The sequence below is a fragment of the Neomonachus schauinslandi genome, chromosome X (genome assembly GCF_002201575.2).
Source record: "Neomonachus schauinslandi chromosome X, ASM220157v2, whole genome shotgun sequence".
NCBI lineage: Eukaryota > Metazoa > Chordata > Mammalia > Carnivora > Phocidae > Neomonachus > Neomonachus schauinslandi.
The window spans coordinates 98,224,812-98,241,212 of record NC_058419.1 but is presented as its reverse complement, the minus strand read 5'-3'; the positions used below and the strand labels follow the sequence as shown (position 1 = coordinate 98,241,212).

Below are 16,401 nucleotides of genomic sequence, written 5' to 3'. Positions count from 1 at the left end.
TTTTATACTATCACCTTTACTATCTTCTTACTCTGTGTTGTTTCAAATGGTACCCAACCATGAGAAAGTTGAGATTTTAACTGATGAAAATTAAATATATTTTAAAATTCAGTTTCTTAGTTACACTGGTCACATTTCAAAGGATCAGTAGTCACAGGTGACCACTGGTTACTGTAAGATATAAAACATTTTTATTGCATCAAGTTCTATAGGACAGCACTATCTGAGCAATGTTACTGTCACTAAGAGAAAGTTATCTACTTATTTATTTTGGTATACTAGCATGATTTTACCTGTAATATCGTATAGCACATTTGAATTGCAACATATAACTGTGCCTTGGACAGATATTTAAGAATATAAGTACTGATTCAGTACAAAAAGGTTCAGCCCAATTTCCTGGAAGAGAAAACGGAGGTTTGACTTATCACAAGACTGGTGCTCTTTCTATCAGGGAATATTGACAGCGTCATGAAAATCGCTGTCCTCTCCATTTTGCGTAAATGAATTACATAATTTTGGTTAATAGGGGCTTTGGAGTTGGTTATAGCTGTATTTGAATCCTAGTGTACACTAGGTGCTGATGGTATGCCTGGGAGCAAGTTACTTGTTTTTTGGATATATAGTTCTTCATGGTGCAAACCAATTCTTGAACAGGCCTACTGTCACTGAATATGGGAAACATTGTAAGGAATTTGCCAGAATGTATCTATGATTTTCAAATGAATCTAAAGGATATATGCTTTTATTGCTCTTTCTTTGTCAGTGTTCACGTGGTCAGCAGCTGTATTTCTCTTCCAAAGGCCACTGCTCTGGTTGGGTGGCCTCACTCAGAGCTACTCTATCTCCAGCTTCTAGTCACCATTGTACAGCACCCGGCTAGCTCAGTCGGTGGAGCATGAGACTCTTAGTCACCACTGTCCTTTCCCTCCTCAGGCCTGGTAGTGGGTAATGTCTTCCTATTGTTGCTAGCACTACTTGCAACTTCTTATTAGTTTCCCTTAACCTTGTACACACCTTTGTAAGGTACCCCTTTATTACCTCTCATCCTTTACCCAATCTCATCATGCCATGTGTTTCCTGCTGATGCCCTGATGGACAGGCAAACTTTCCTTAAATATCTGCTATAAACCAACCATTTGTTTATTACTCTAAGTTACTACAGTGCCAAAATATGACTTGAAATTAACACAGACAAATTTTATGAACATGATTTGCTGTATTTATATCTATCAAAAACATACCTAGAATAATTTTCACTGAATGCTGAAATTAAGACATTTGCTACATAATGGTATAAATTCTTCATCTTCCTCAATAAAGGCAAAAAACAACATCTTCAAAATGACAGAATTTCATTTCATTAAAACAATATTATTATAAGGATTCTCTAAGATTTTGTTTTTGTTTTTGTTTTTTTTTTGCAACCAAGAGAAATCAACAAAATTTATATACCTTTGGATCGGTCATGACAACTAGAGAGCAAGGAAAACCAAAAAGATTTATGCACAAGAATGTTAATTGCATTATATAAAATAACTAAAAGTTGGTAACAGCCCTAATGTGCAACATGAGAGGATAAACTAAACATAGGTAATCATTTGAAAAATATGTATCAGTATTATGGAATGGACAATGATCCACGGACACTGAATAGATGCTGACTTCATCCAATCAGATGCTGTTTTAAACTGTACCGATTCAACATTAGTCCTATACTAGAACCACATGAGAGAATATTAGGAAACAATTTAAATGACAATTACATTTTACACTACAGAATTAAACACTTTAACTGTACTTAGGGAAAAAAAATGTTTAGGAGAAAGATGTGTTAGATGTGGATGGTCTTTCCCCCATTTTAAAACTGTATTTTAAAAATTTCATGTAAGTTCCATGTATTTCTTTGCTAAAAAAAAGAAAAACACGAGCAACAAGCAAAAATCAACAGTTCAGAGTTGATTAAGTGTATCAACTATGAAATTTCACTAAATTATGATGAAAAAAATTAACACGTTTGGACAGAATATCTCAATAATCAACCTATACTAATCCTTTCAGGTTAAATTCACTTCTCTGAAACCTCATCAACTGCTAGCAAATGTCTTGATTTAAAAAACGACTATCATCCATGAATAGTGTGTGGCAAATAGGAAGCAGCAGGTAGCGATAGAGAATGGGATAATCTATTCTGTGGCCATTTGACTAATGTGACACCCCTAAGGGCAGTTAGTGAGGGCAATTTATCACTGGTTTAGACATTCTTACATTAAAGTTGCTTTTGTAAGAGACTGGAGTTTGTTTATGTGCTTATTTATTTGGTTTTATATTTAAAGAAAAACACACTTCTAAATATAATAAAGGGGTAACTATATGGTTAATGTCTTGATAAAGCTAAGGAAATATAGTTTGGGGGTCAATCTGGATTTAAGTCTAGATTCTGCACTTGGCAACTGTAAAATCTTGTGTAAATTACTTAATTTCTGTGAAGTGTAGTACCTTTATCAATAAAATGGGGATTAGAAAAACTACTTCAAATGGCTGTTGGAAAGATTTATTTTTATTTATTTATTTCTTACGATTTTATTTATTTGACAGAGAGCGACATAGCGAGAGAGGGAACACAAGCAGGGGGAGTGAGGGAGGGAGAAGCAGGCTTCCCGCTGAGCAAGGAGCCATATGTGGGGCTTGTTCCCAGGACCCTGGGATCATGACCTGAGCCGAAGGCAGATACTTAATGACTGAACCACCCAGCCACCCATGCTGTTGGAAAGATTTAATATGATAGTGTGTCCTGAATGCTTAGTGCCTGATAGAGTTAATTAATAAATGTCTATTTCCTTTCCTAAATTGAGGAAGTAAATAATAAACATGAAAAGAATGGTATTATCTCATGTCTTTTCTTTTTATTTGCTTATTTTTGGTTATGCAGGTATCTCTCACTTTGCAAAAGTTTGCATTATGCCACTTCGCTTTTACTGCACTAATGGAGGTCTCTCGTAGAAGTGAAGTGGCGAGATGCGGACTTTGTGAAAGTGGGGATATTCTTCACTTTACGTCATTTTGGCTTTCAGAAGATTTCACAGGAACACTACTTTTGGAGAGCGGGGCAAACCATACAGGCTTTTTTTTTTTTCCCTGTTTTAGTAAAGCTGTTCATTTTTAAAATGGCACAAATTAAGGTAATTGAAGATGTTTTAGATGATATAAATTTACTTTTCCATCATTTTAGTACTCAAATTATCTTTCTACTTTGATTAAACTTCCAAAGGTTTCAATATTCATCCCAAACTATTTAAAGTTGAGCTTACATATTCAAATTCAAGTCTGAATTCAATCCAAACTTCCTAAACTTTCCTAAGACATTAAAATAACCACTGTGCTCTAGATTCATGAGACTTCATAGGCTAGTTCCAGATGTCATATTTAATTAAGTTCAAGTTTGTTGCTTATCACAATAGGCATTTTCTTTTGAAACAAAAGAATGTTCCCTGTATTACTTCCTTGACTTGGTTCTAAAATTTATTTGCCAAAATAATTGTCTTTTTAATAGAATTTTCAAAAAATGTATGTTTCAATAGCATACTATTAAATTTTTCTATGTAAGAAACCCCCAAAGAATGGATAGTACCCTAGAAGCCTAGCATTTTTCTTTTAATATTCTACTTTAAAAATCAGGCGTTACACTTCACTGAGCATAATGTGTTGGACTTCAAGGAATTAAAGACAGTGTTATCTGACAAAGTTCTAATTAACTTCTTTTTGTACAGTTGAATTTTTTTCTCATCAAGTTTTCTCACCAAATACTTCTCAAATATTTTTTCATCAAATGACTGCTTAGAAATGGATATTTTATTTTAAAAAAGGAAGTATTAAAGACAAAGTAATGCTAGGACTAAAGTCTTCCCAAAGTGAGAGAAATAATAATAATAATAATTCATTTCTGTGCATGCCTTATCTGTTCAACTAAAATGTGTTACTATACATTGTATACTAGTTCAGATCCAGAGTCCATTCTGTTTAGCTCAGGAAATACTTATTGAATCACATATAAATCAGTAGATATTCTACATCTTAAATTTTATAACTTATATATCTAATCAAGATATATATCTTTTTTGTAATTTTTTTTTTGAGTAGAGTTGACACACAATGTTACATTAGTTTCAGGTATACAACATGATGATTCCACAAGTTTATACATTATGCTCTGTTCATCACAAGCATAGCTACCATCTGTCCCATATATTGCTATTACGATATCATTGACTACATTCCTTATGCTGTGCCTTTTATTCCTGTCACTTATCCATTCCATAATGGAGAGCCTGTATCTCTCCTCCCCTTCAGACATTTTGTCCAACCCCTGCCCCCTCCCTTCTGGCAACCATCAGTTTGTTCTCTGGATTTATAGGTCTGATTCTGCTTTCTGTTTGTTTATTCATGTTTTTGTTTTTGTTTTTCCTTAGATTCCACATATGAGTAAAACCATATGATATTTGTCTTTCCCAGTCTGACTTATTTCAAACAGCATAATACCCCCTAGGTCCATCCATGCTGTCTCAAATGGCACCATCAAAATATATATCTTGAATCAAAGCACAACGAAATACTTGTTAAGTGAATCCTTTTCCTTGGTACGAAAGAGCTGCTCATGCTTCAGTGACCCAAATCGCATCCCATTCCATACTTAAACCCATAAACAGCAAAGGGTTTGGGAACACATAAATGGAAGAAATGAAGCATGATTTATTTCCTGTGACAAGGGGATAGGGTCCTTTCTCCCCTGAACACAACTGCCAAATAGTATAGACAGATAATCTGATCAAAATCAGAGTTCTTTTGGAAAGGACACAGGAATGAGGCTGTTCAGTAAGTAACTAATAATACCTGCTAAAACTTCACATATACAATAAAAAATTCAGTAATGTTAATTACCAGTAAATATTCTTCTAGCATCATACTATCAAATGTGGCCAGAATTCTTATGAATTCTGGACCTTAACTTAATTTCTTTTTAAAATTCAGTTTTGCTTTTAGAGTTTCAATGTATTTCCATAGCTGACTCATAGAAAAGTGCAATTATTTATGGCTTGCTTTTTTCTCAGCCATTATGTATAAAAACATAAACTCAGAAAAGCAAGGAATCACTAAAAGCATATTGCAGAAAATGTGATTTAATAGTAAAATTTTTCTAATTCAGGCAAGTTTAAAGGAATGATGAATAAAAACAATGAAAAATCTTAAATAGAGAATCATTATTTCTCTATTTTTTCCCTAAGGACAGAATGGTAATTCATATTAGGTGATCCTAATTGATGATTAATTAGGTTCTCAGGGGAACAATATAAATGAGAGTAATTTAAGACGATATCGATAGTTTTGGGCAAAAGAAGAATTGATAGTACCCATTAGGAATTTATATGATTTCTTGACTCATGAATACATTACTGATTTTTTTAAACAGACTCCTTTCACAGGTAAACTTCCTTCTAGAATCTGGTCATATTTTATAAATTCTAAATGAGTTAGTTCACTTAAATAAGGTTTTACTTTAGCACAGCAATATATGCTATTTATATTTTTAAATAATAACATAGTGCTTTTGTATTTGAATAAAACTTTGACATATAGGCATTGAGCCATTCTTAATTCAAGAAAAGTAAATTTATAAAGCTGGCAAAAAATCATGGCTTAGGGAAATATCAGTCATAATCTAAAATAGTGGTTACCTCAAAGACAGTACACACTCTCAAGCTAGAGACCATAATCCACTTTTCAACCTCAAAGGTGAATCGCTTTCTAATCATCAGAACTGAATACTGAATTTTTGTTTGTTTGTTTGTTTGTTTGTTTGTTTTTAAGGAAGTTCTATGCCCAGCATGGGGCTTGAACTCACAACCCGAGATCAAGAGTCACGTGCTCTATGGACTGAGCCAGCCAGGCACCTCAGAGCTAAATAGAAGTGAACAAAGTAACCAATTTGATTAAAGTGATTAAACTCTTTCCACCTCCCCCCAACCAAAATGAACAGTAGTTGAAAATTAAAGTCTTAACCATAGCTCCAATCGCAACATTTTAAAATATCTATTCTAGTAGGAGGAAGTTTGTAATATTATATTCACATTTCTCAGCAAGCAGCACATAGTAAGTGCTTATTAAATACTTATTCTTTGAAGTATTTTTCATTAAATTACTTGCCAGTGATTTTCTAAGGACAAACTATAAACATTCAGAAGTGCTCCTCCTTACCTATTTCCTTCATATTCTTTTCCCGTTATTACTCGCACAATGGTGTAAATGTGTACACTACCTTCACTTAGCGCCCCCTACAATATCAAGTTTTATATCAGATATTTTTCCCTACTTACTTCTAACAGAGCTTTTAGTTGGTTATCAGGTCCTGTTGGAGCTGACAAGTATTAAAAATGTAAAATATCTAGTTATGTGTGGCCATGAAATTCAGGGAGAGATAGAGATTTCCAGATGGTTTACTGTTCCTTGTGCAATCATGTTTCCAGCCTCCATCCTGTCATGCTATGGCACTTCTCCATTTATGGCAGCAAGTGGCTCAAAGCTTTTGGAAGTTGGGTAGATGTCAGAGCACAAGCAGGAGTTAACTCAAAATGCATCAGAGGGAAAGCTTTCAAAAAGAAGTTGAAGCATCATAAATGTCAAGGGGGCAGGAATAAATACCAACTGTTGTCAAGACATACTTAACAAAGTTTATTAGAAAGGCAGAAGGAGATGTGAAAATAGTTTAGGGGCGTTGAGACACTAAATTTAAATCAGCATTTTTTTTCATTTAGAAATTCATAAACTCCAGCCAAGGAAACTGACACTTGAGTAAGTATAAATTCCATGGTAATGATTATTTAAAACCCCTATTGACTATGAATTTATGCATAGGGATTCATATGCAAAATAACAAAACTGCATTATAATAGAAATGAGAACAAAGCAATGGAATTTGTAACAGGTTAAAGGAAGCATTAATTCCGGTAGAGGAGAGTCAAGTTCCTAAAGAATCATTTACTCATTCATTCAGCAAAAACTGTAATTATTGTGTTCATGTCATAATTCCAGGGTCTTTAGAAAGTAATGATGAATTTAAGTTAAAAGTATGTAAATTTCAAAGTATACTTTTTGATATAAAAATACTTTTCCTTAAATAAAACTGACCTGTGCAATAAAGTCACATTTTCATTGATGGGGAGAAGAACTTCTTAAAAAACATTGTTTATAGGAAAGTAAAGGAAGAAGGCCGAGGCGATTGATTTATTAAAGAAGCAAAATCATGCTGGATATGGTATCAACAATATATTGTTTTGACAACAATAAAACTAATAAAGTTTCATTAAAAACAATAAGCAATTACAATGACTACTGTTTTTGAAGTAGTTATAAAATACAAATTAGACATTTTAGTATAATTAGTCTCTATGTTGGTTGTTTTTTTCAGTTCAACTTTACAGATGAGAAAACTGAAACTCAGATAGTTTAAAATTTCATACAGGATTATACATTTAAGAAGTGATTTAAACCCGTTTGTTCAATTATAAAGCTCATACTCTCAAATGAAAATTATATTCATGATTACATTATCAATTTTATTGGCCAGTTAAAAATTTAATAAAGTAGATATATATTCAATTTGTACTACCAGTGATATAAATGAATCTAATTATGGCCTGTTGGACCACAGTTAAAAGTGTTATATATTTTGATTTGTTTTATTTCATCCTGGAATATTAAATTTTCCCACTTCAACCACTTTTTAAAAATATCTTCATGCTTATTTTTTGAAAATTAAAGATAACTATGTAGTTTCAAATGCAATTTTAGATTGGTTAACCAGTGTCCATTCAGGTCTCTGCAGATTTCTGATTGAAATGAAGGCCAATAAAAATTCTTAAAGATAATTATTAGGGGGCCCCTGGGTGGCTCAGATGGTTGGGCATCTGCCTTCGGCTCGGGTCATGATTTCGGGGTCCTGGGATCGAGCCCCACATCGGGCTTCTGGCTCAGCGGGGAGCCTGCTTCTCCCTCTCCCTCTGCCTCCCGCCCTGCTCATGCTCTCTCTCTCTATCTCTGTGTCTCAAATGAATAAATAAAATCTTTAAAAAAAAAGATAATTATTAGAAGAGTTGTTCAAGAAGTGAACTCTATGGAAGAAAATATTTGCAAACCATGTATCTTATAAGGGGTTAATCTTCAAAACACGTAAGGAACAATTACAACTCAATAGCAAAAAAACCCCCAAGAACCTGATTAAAAAATGGGCAAAGGACTTAAATAGATAGTTCTCCAAAGAAGACATACAAATGGTCGACAGGTATCTGAAAACATGTTCAACATCACTAATCATCAGGGAAATGCAAATCAAAACCAAAATGAGACATCTCCTCATACTTGTTGGGATGGCTATTATTAAAAAAAAAAAAAAAAGACAACAAGTGTTGGTGAGGATGTGGAGAAATTAAGACGCTTGTACACTGTTGATAGAAATGCAAACTGATGCAGCCACCATAGAAAACAGTATGGAGGTTCCTTGAAAAATTCAAAATAAAAATACCATGTGATCCAGCAATCCTACCTCTGGGTATTTAACCAAAAGAACTGAAATCAGGATTTTGAAGACATAGCTGCACTCCTGTGTTTATAGCATCGCTATTTACAAGAACCAAGGTGCCAAAACAACCTAAATGTCCACTGACAAATGAATGGATAAAGAACATGCTATATATACAGATAATGGAATATTATTCAGCCTTAAAAAAAGGAAAGAAATCCTGTCCTTTGCTACAACATGGATGAACCCTAAGTGAAACAAGCCAGACACAGACAGACAAATGCTGCATGATTCCATTTACATGAGGTTTCTATTATCGTCAAATTCATAGAATCAAAGAAAGGCATGGTGGGTGCCATGGACTGGGGGAAAAGGGAAATTTGCCGTTACTAATCAATGGGCATAAAGTTTCAGATAAGCAAGATAAATAAGCCCCAGGGATCTGCTGTACAACATTGTACCTACGGTTAACATTACCTTATTATTATACACTTAACAATTTGGTGAGAGGAAGATCTCATATTAAGTGTTCTTACCACAATAAAAGAAAACTTAAAAAAGAGAACACAAAAGAATGAACTTTCTCACTCAACGAGAAACGTAAGCAAAATTGTCTAGATGGAGGAGCAGTTTAAATAGACTACCTTTGTCCATTAAAGTGTCTTTCAGTCTACTTGGTTTCTTTAGTTTCTGGAAATCATAGCTGCCTCTCTCATGACCTTCATTATAATCTAGACAGTCACATCGACATTTCTCCCAGAAAGCCAGATAAAGCACAAATTTAGAAAGTCTGAGCATGGCATATAAAGCTGCCTTTGACGATTTTAACTGAAGAACAACTCTGTGGGTGTTTAAAAAATTATTCCAGTTATGTGGTTCAGTCTCTTGATATTTAGTGGTAGCCAATTATGGCCCACAGGCCAGAAAAGGGACTGATCATTGTCTGAAGACATGATGATAAAGTGGACAGGTGAAATAGATTCAGCTTTTTTTTTTTCCCCCTTATAGGTAGATGTTGATGGACATAATGAGAGATTTAAAAATCTGACACGGCTTTGATCCGTTCTTTGATGCTTCCTGCTGTTGTCTATGATGTGACTCTTTATAAAATATGGTCAGGTAAAAGAAAAAGCCAGGACATAGTTTCTCCCCATTAATGATTAATAAAAATGACTTGGCAAATAGAATTCTGCACACGGGCAAATGTCAACAGCACAGGAGGGCCCCTACACAGTAAAGAAAGACATTTTGGACATTGTCACACTAAGCTACTCTCTGGTCCCTGATGCTGCATGCTCTCACGGGGTGACTCTACACCTACTTTTATCTTTTCCACACACCCTCTCTCGCATGTTACCGCTCGTGAAGTGATTACACCTGCTTCAAGACCAAATCAAACTTCCTTTCCAGCCCTCCCAGCTGGGACGGTCATGGCCAATTTCACAGCATCTGGTACGTGCCTCTATTACTGTTCTGCACCACGGTATTGTATGTATTTGCCTGTATCTCTTCTAGACATGGTGTTATTAACTAGTTTTGTGCTATAGATCCTTTTGGCATCTGGCGAAGCATATGGAACACTTCCCAGAATGTTTTTAAAAGCATCAAATAAAAAGAAAATCATATAGGAAGACAAAGGAAGTTAATTAGATTGTAATATGGTTACCAAATAGTAAAGATAGGAATATTAGATGCGATTAATGCACTAGTTGAAGGCATAAGGATTAATATAAATTCAAACTAGTGGTTAATATCAACCATCTTTCAAAATATCTGCAACAACTAGGATCTGATATAAAAATATTGGTGATAAACTCACAGATATTGCTAACACCGTATTGTGTCACCTGACTTCATAATTGGAAAGAAATGCTAATTCTCAGTTAGAGGTGAGGGAAAATAAGGCTGCAATTTTTTTTCCCCTCTCCCAGTTTGTGGACCCCAGATTCAAAAGCTTGCAATTTGACTGCACGGCCTCAAGGGCAGAGTTTTTGATTTGTTCCTCCTTGAGTCATTAGGACAGAAGAGAACCACCGGCACAATCCAAGCACTCCACAACGTCTGCTCAGTGGTGGCTGAGCTGTTTCGAAGGCACGGCGGCTGATTTTACCACTGCCCTTATCACATCACAACAAACGAAGAAATTGGCTATTTTCGATTCGGTTCAGCAGTGGGTGCCACACCTGGTGCTACATATATTCTTCTGTTTCCACAGACAGAAGCTTGAAAACGAAAACTGAAAAGCATCTGTGACTCAGCAATTTGTGTTTGTTACATTTTGTCTCTCCTTCCCCCTAAGTCAATAGACGACCACGGAGATGTTGATAATGCAGCTGATAATGTCCTCATACTTCACGTGGCTTCTGTGGTTACAGCTTAAATCTCTAATCACAGAACCTAAGCCATCTCTACAACCCAGCCTGAAGATGGGAGAGGGCAAGTATCACGAATTTCAGCCTTTCAGATAGAAGGTTCTGACACCAACCGTACTGATGCGCTGCAAGATGTTCCTCTATTAGTGAAGGTGAGAAAAACAAAAGGCTCTGACTAGTGGCGATTTCTTTATTATATTAAGAAGCCCACCCAGTTCTTCTGGGGAAAAAAATGAGCCTATCATTTGGATGTCTCGCAATAAGCTGCTTCCTGATATCATATAAACCAATAATCTATGGTTAACTTTTCAATTCTCACCTGTTTTATTTTTAGCATAACATTCGGTATAGTTATGGGTGACTTCTTATTATGTTCAATTTAATCAAATTAGATGATCAACAAAATGACAAATGCCATTTATCTTACTGTGTTTTAATGACACAATGCCAGCAATGATACCTCTCTATTAGTACAAAAAGCAACTATATAAAATAAATATCTCAAATATTTGCCAAATAGATATAATATATATAACATATATAATAACTTACAATAATGTCTACTATAACCGAATTAAAACAAGGAGTGAGACTGTTTCCAACTTTCCCAACCAAAACTTCTTTCTAAATTCAGAAAAGTTTTTTTTTTTTTTTAAGATTTATTTATTTGACAGAGAGAGATACAGCGAGAGAAGGAACACAAGCAGGGGGAGTTGGAGAGGGAGAAGCAGGCTTCCCGCGGAGCAGGAAGCCCGATGTGGGGCTCGATCCCAGGACCCTGGGATCATGACCTGAGCTGAAGGCAGACACTTAATGACTGAGCCACCCAGGCACACCTAAATTCAGAAAAGTTCTAAGAGATTTCATAAGGCTATGCTGCTCATTAACGTTAAAAACATCAACAGATAATTGCTTGAAGAAGAAAATGGGCTTTTTTAGTAATAATAACAAATGTGTCGCATACCTGGAAGTATATCAGCCTTATCCCATTTGAGTAAAAAAAATGAGATCTTGGTAAAATATGATGAAAGATCCTTACGGTGTAACTTGATCATAGTCTACCTGAGTTATAACTGTTGGCATTATTATCCTAAGAATTGATTCTTCTTCATAAGACTTTATTATACTCACTATAAGAAATTAGCCCTTTGCACAGCATTAATATAATATTAATTTATTCAACATGTAAAAGTAAGAATATTAACTGCCTACGTATAAGAAAATAAATATGCTAGGCACTGTTCATTACGTTAGCCATTTGATGGCTCATCATTCTCTTGATCTCAGAACCAGAAGCGCAGTACTCAACAAACTAACTGGAAAAAAAAAGTTTTTAATGTAAAAAGTATAGAGTTCTTGATGTTTGAACAAAGATGAGCTTTTAATACTTTCCAAATGAAAAAAGAAATAGGTTTGTTCTCCTCCTGGCTCTAGTAAATAGGAAAGGCGATTGCAAAGCAGGTATTCCAAAATATGAAACAAAATTATCATTGCTGAAAAAAAAAAAATCTTCTAGCATCTGTTGCAACACAGAGCCATTATAATGCAATTAGACAGACTAAGGACCAGATGCTAAGGAAGCAAAATTTAAAAGATAAAGCATGGTATTATTTTGGTTAATGAATTTAATTCTAAATGTTACAGGAGTGATTCATGGACTTTTTCCCCCTAAAGATTGGTTGTCACATGTTCATAGTGCATTTTAACATGATGCCTATGTAATATATTGAGAGAAGTAAATTCTCTCTCCCAGAATATTAGATGTTTTAAAATGATTCCACTGTAGGTACTCTCACAGGTAGATGAATAACTTGCCAATGGTGATATATGACTCTTTACATTTATACCTCAAAAAGAGTAAGAAATAGGTTATACTATAAACGGAAGATAATTCTATGGGACATGATCAAAATGAAATATATTTTAGAAATATTTATCATTTCCCCCCTAATACTCTCAATCCCCTGTTATTGTGTCATGGGAATATATGCCAAAATAATTCTGAAGATACAATTTAAATACTACTTCAAGAAATATGTAGCTAAAAGTTAAAGCCCTTTAGCATGTTCACATTTTATATTTCCATCTACAGTTGCCTCTAGTACTCATTATTTTGAAAATAAAAATCTCCTGTACAGTAAGTTTGTTAAAATGAAACTTCAGATCATACCAGAAGGGCATAAATAGGAAACAAGAGAAGAAAAACAAGTAACACATGAACCTGCTAACTCATATTTAACAAGTTTACTTTATCAAGTTGAAAATAAATTGGAGAAGCAATTATTATGCAAACATAAATAATACTGTATTTTCATAGATGTGTAACAGTAGCTCACTCAAAAAGTAGAATCTGTGTTTTCTTAATATGGTCTGTATTTAATGCTTCTGTAACTTACTATACAAGGGAATAACTTTGACATCCCCAGATTCCAGTTCCCAGGGAAGAATGATCAGACCAGGGAGGTATGTTGATTTTAATTGTGCTCAACCTTGATGACTCAAGTTCTCCTACAGACTCTCTATCTTAACAGCAATCACTTAGGAAAACTGTAAGTACTTATTACAAAGCAGTGTACCTCACTTGGATATTCAGGAATTGATCAATCTGTAACAAACATAGGAGGAGCATTGAAAATACGCTGGAAAACACCACCTCAGCATTAATGATGACTATATGATGAGAACGCACCTTTTCTCACTTACGCTTATTACTAAACATCTGTCGGATAAATTATTGAAATTCCCACATACCATATTATTTTTAGCAACAATAACAAATCCATAGATGAGGAAAGCTAATTCTTTACTTTCTTCTGAGACATTCACTCCACATACAGTTAATTTTTCTCAAGCTAAGTGACAGAAAGCTAGACTATATTATGCTGCAAAGCCAGAAGTGACACAATTGGCCATCACAGACAAGGGGAAAGCATTTTTCCTTTTAATGAAAGTGTAATACGGGGATCTCTTGAACAAAAGGAGTTACAGTAGAGGGATATTCCTTCTGTGGACTGTGCCTAAACTACAGATAAATATGATAAATATATGGTTGCCAAAGGAAACATTTCTCTGAACACAGTATTAGTCATACAATGTTTAAAAAATTATCAGGCACTTACTCTTTTGTAAACAACATGGAGAATATAAAACATTGCACCTGCTCTCAAGAATTTTATAAAATAGTTACCGAAACAAAGAAAATCCACAGGAAATCATTAGCAAGTAATTAAGTTGAGAACTGGGTAAAAATGTGGAACAAAAGTTCACAGAATGAAGTGAGGTTTGAAGCAGTTACGTAGCTACAATACTAGAATGGATTTTTGAAGATGGTAACACTTTAGAACCAAAAGGAGTAGAGAAGACTCCAGAAAGGGAGAAGGAGCCTACCAGGATCAGAGTGAGGGAACTGGCCTATGCAAGAGACAGAATATTTCATGCTGAGAATATAAAGAAAACACATCTAAAACCGTTAAGAGCACACAGTCAGAATGAGAGGATTCATATTGCTCTTGACTTAAAAGAAATTCTACTAGACTTGAGAGATACTGAGCCAATCTGCTAAAGGCCTTGGATGAATTTTTGTGACATAGTTATTAAAAACACTGTTATTAAAAGTAACTCATCTTTATTATCATATTTTACTTTTTTGCACTTAATTCTATTTGATCCCTGGAATTAGTGAAAATAGTCAGGAAAAGATCATTATTATGTCAGTTTTTCATTTGTATTTTTTCCCCCATTTTGTTGAGATGTCGTTGACGTATAACACTGTGTAAGTTTAAGATAACTAACATAATGATTCAATACATGTATGTATTATGAAATGATTAAAACAGTAAGGTTAGTTAACACTTCCATCACCTCATGTAGGTACCATTGTGTGTGTGTGTGTGTGTGTGTGTGTGTGTGTGTGGTGAGAACATTGAAGATCGACCCTTTTTTGGATGCAAAGACCAAGACCCCCTAAGATGAATGACTGACTTAAAGGCATACAATAAGCATGGGAGTTGGGACTCCTCTCATATGTCCTGATTACAAAACCAATACCCACTTCTATAATTCCTCACGTTGTTGAGAATCTGAAACTTTTATCACGAAAACATGTCTAGAATGTCTGAAATCATACCTTAATAGAAAATGGAGAAAAAAATCCATTGAAGGATGATCTCAACTTGCTTAAATTTGCATGTAAATTATCCTTTGTACCCTCATATTGTGGGACAAAACAGAGGCAGAAATGATGAAACAAGCTTACCACTGAAGACCTGACTACTCTGGAAATTTAGACAATTCAGGTCATTAGTCATGCAGTCCTAAGGGAAAAATGTATGCCTGATTCCACACTAGTAGAGCCTGAAGCTCCCTAATTTACATCCCCTACTTGGCTGAGGATATGAGATGTGTTCGGGTTGGACAAGTTCAAGACTCTTGCTTGAGTAATTTTAAGGAATGTAACATGGCCTGAATAGTAATTGGTTATTTAATAACCCTGCTTGCAGAGCCAACATAAGCTTGCCTTACTCTTAAGCACAGAATAGGACCAACTGCCTTACTCAGTGCTAGGAAGAGAAACCTGCATCTGCATATAAGCTTTAAAGTCAACCTGACATGAAATACTGAAATACATTTTGAAAATGAATGAATTAGTGATAGAATTAATGAGAAAACTAAAGTCTCTGGAATGAAATATTTTGGGCATGTGATCACCTCAGAAGTCCTCGGCAGTTCAGTCCACTGAGCCACTCAGCATAGCTGCTCTTGCATCACATTTCAACACTAACTTTTACTCCATTTGTCAGTCTCTTTCTCCACCACAATATGCCCCTTTACCAATTTGAAAGGGCTTCCCACTAAAACTACTACTACCAACTACAACTTCTGTATCTGACACTAACTCTAAACCCCTCACCGAGGAACTCCTCGTCATCTTTAATATGAGCTTCCCTCACACCCATGTCACACCATCCACACTGTGTGATGTCTAGCCTAGCCTGGGCTCCAACCCACCACTTCCGTGTTCCATACAAAGAACAACACCTCAGACCACACGTATCTGCTTCCACCCGGTCCGGAGTACTGAGTTATAACCAGTGTCTTCTTTCTCCAAATGTGTCCTCTTTGCTAGTGAAACATCAAACAATGTAGAGATTGCACCTCAGGAAATTACTATTTACCCACCATCAACCAACCCCGACTCTTCTCTTCTCATTAATGCATGCAGCAAAAATGTAGATCAAGCTAAGACGATGTGCCTGGCAAGATGCTTGTTACTGTATAGACAGTGATAATCAAAGCTGCTAGAGGTTGAGTGAGGAAAGCACTGTAGGCAGACACAATAGCAGAAATGACAGGTCAGTGTGGCCAAAGTGCAGCAAGAACCCAGAGGAGGAGGAGGAGGAGGAAAGACATGGATCTCTGAGAACAATAATGCTTTTAAACCAGATAGGAATACAACCT

At 35.2% G+C, this 16,401-nt stretch overlaps 1 protein-coding gene and 1 long non-coding RNA gene across 2 annotated transcripts in view; one reads left to right on the top strand and one right to left on the bottom strand.

Moving 5' to 3' along the window:
* Positions 1-16,401, bottom strand: part of DMD (dystrophin) — a 2,077,064-nt gene that overhangs the window by 1,968,009 nt on the left and 92,654 nt on the right. The window lies entirely within an intron of this gene.
* Positions 9,815-11,637, top strand: LOC110570012. The gene is made up of 3 exons (XR_002479702.1): positions 9,815-10,024; positions 10,872-11,096; positions 11,619-11,637. It is a non-coding gene; the product is annotated as an uncharacterized LOC110570012 (long non-coding RNA).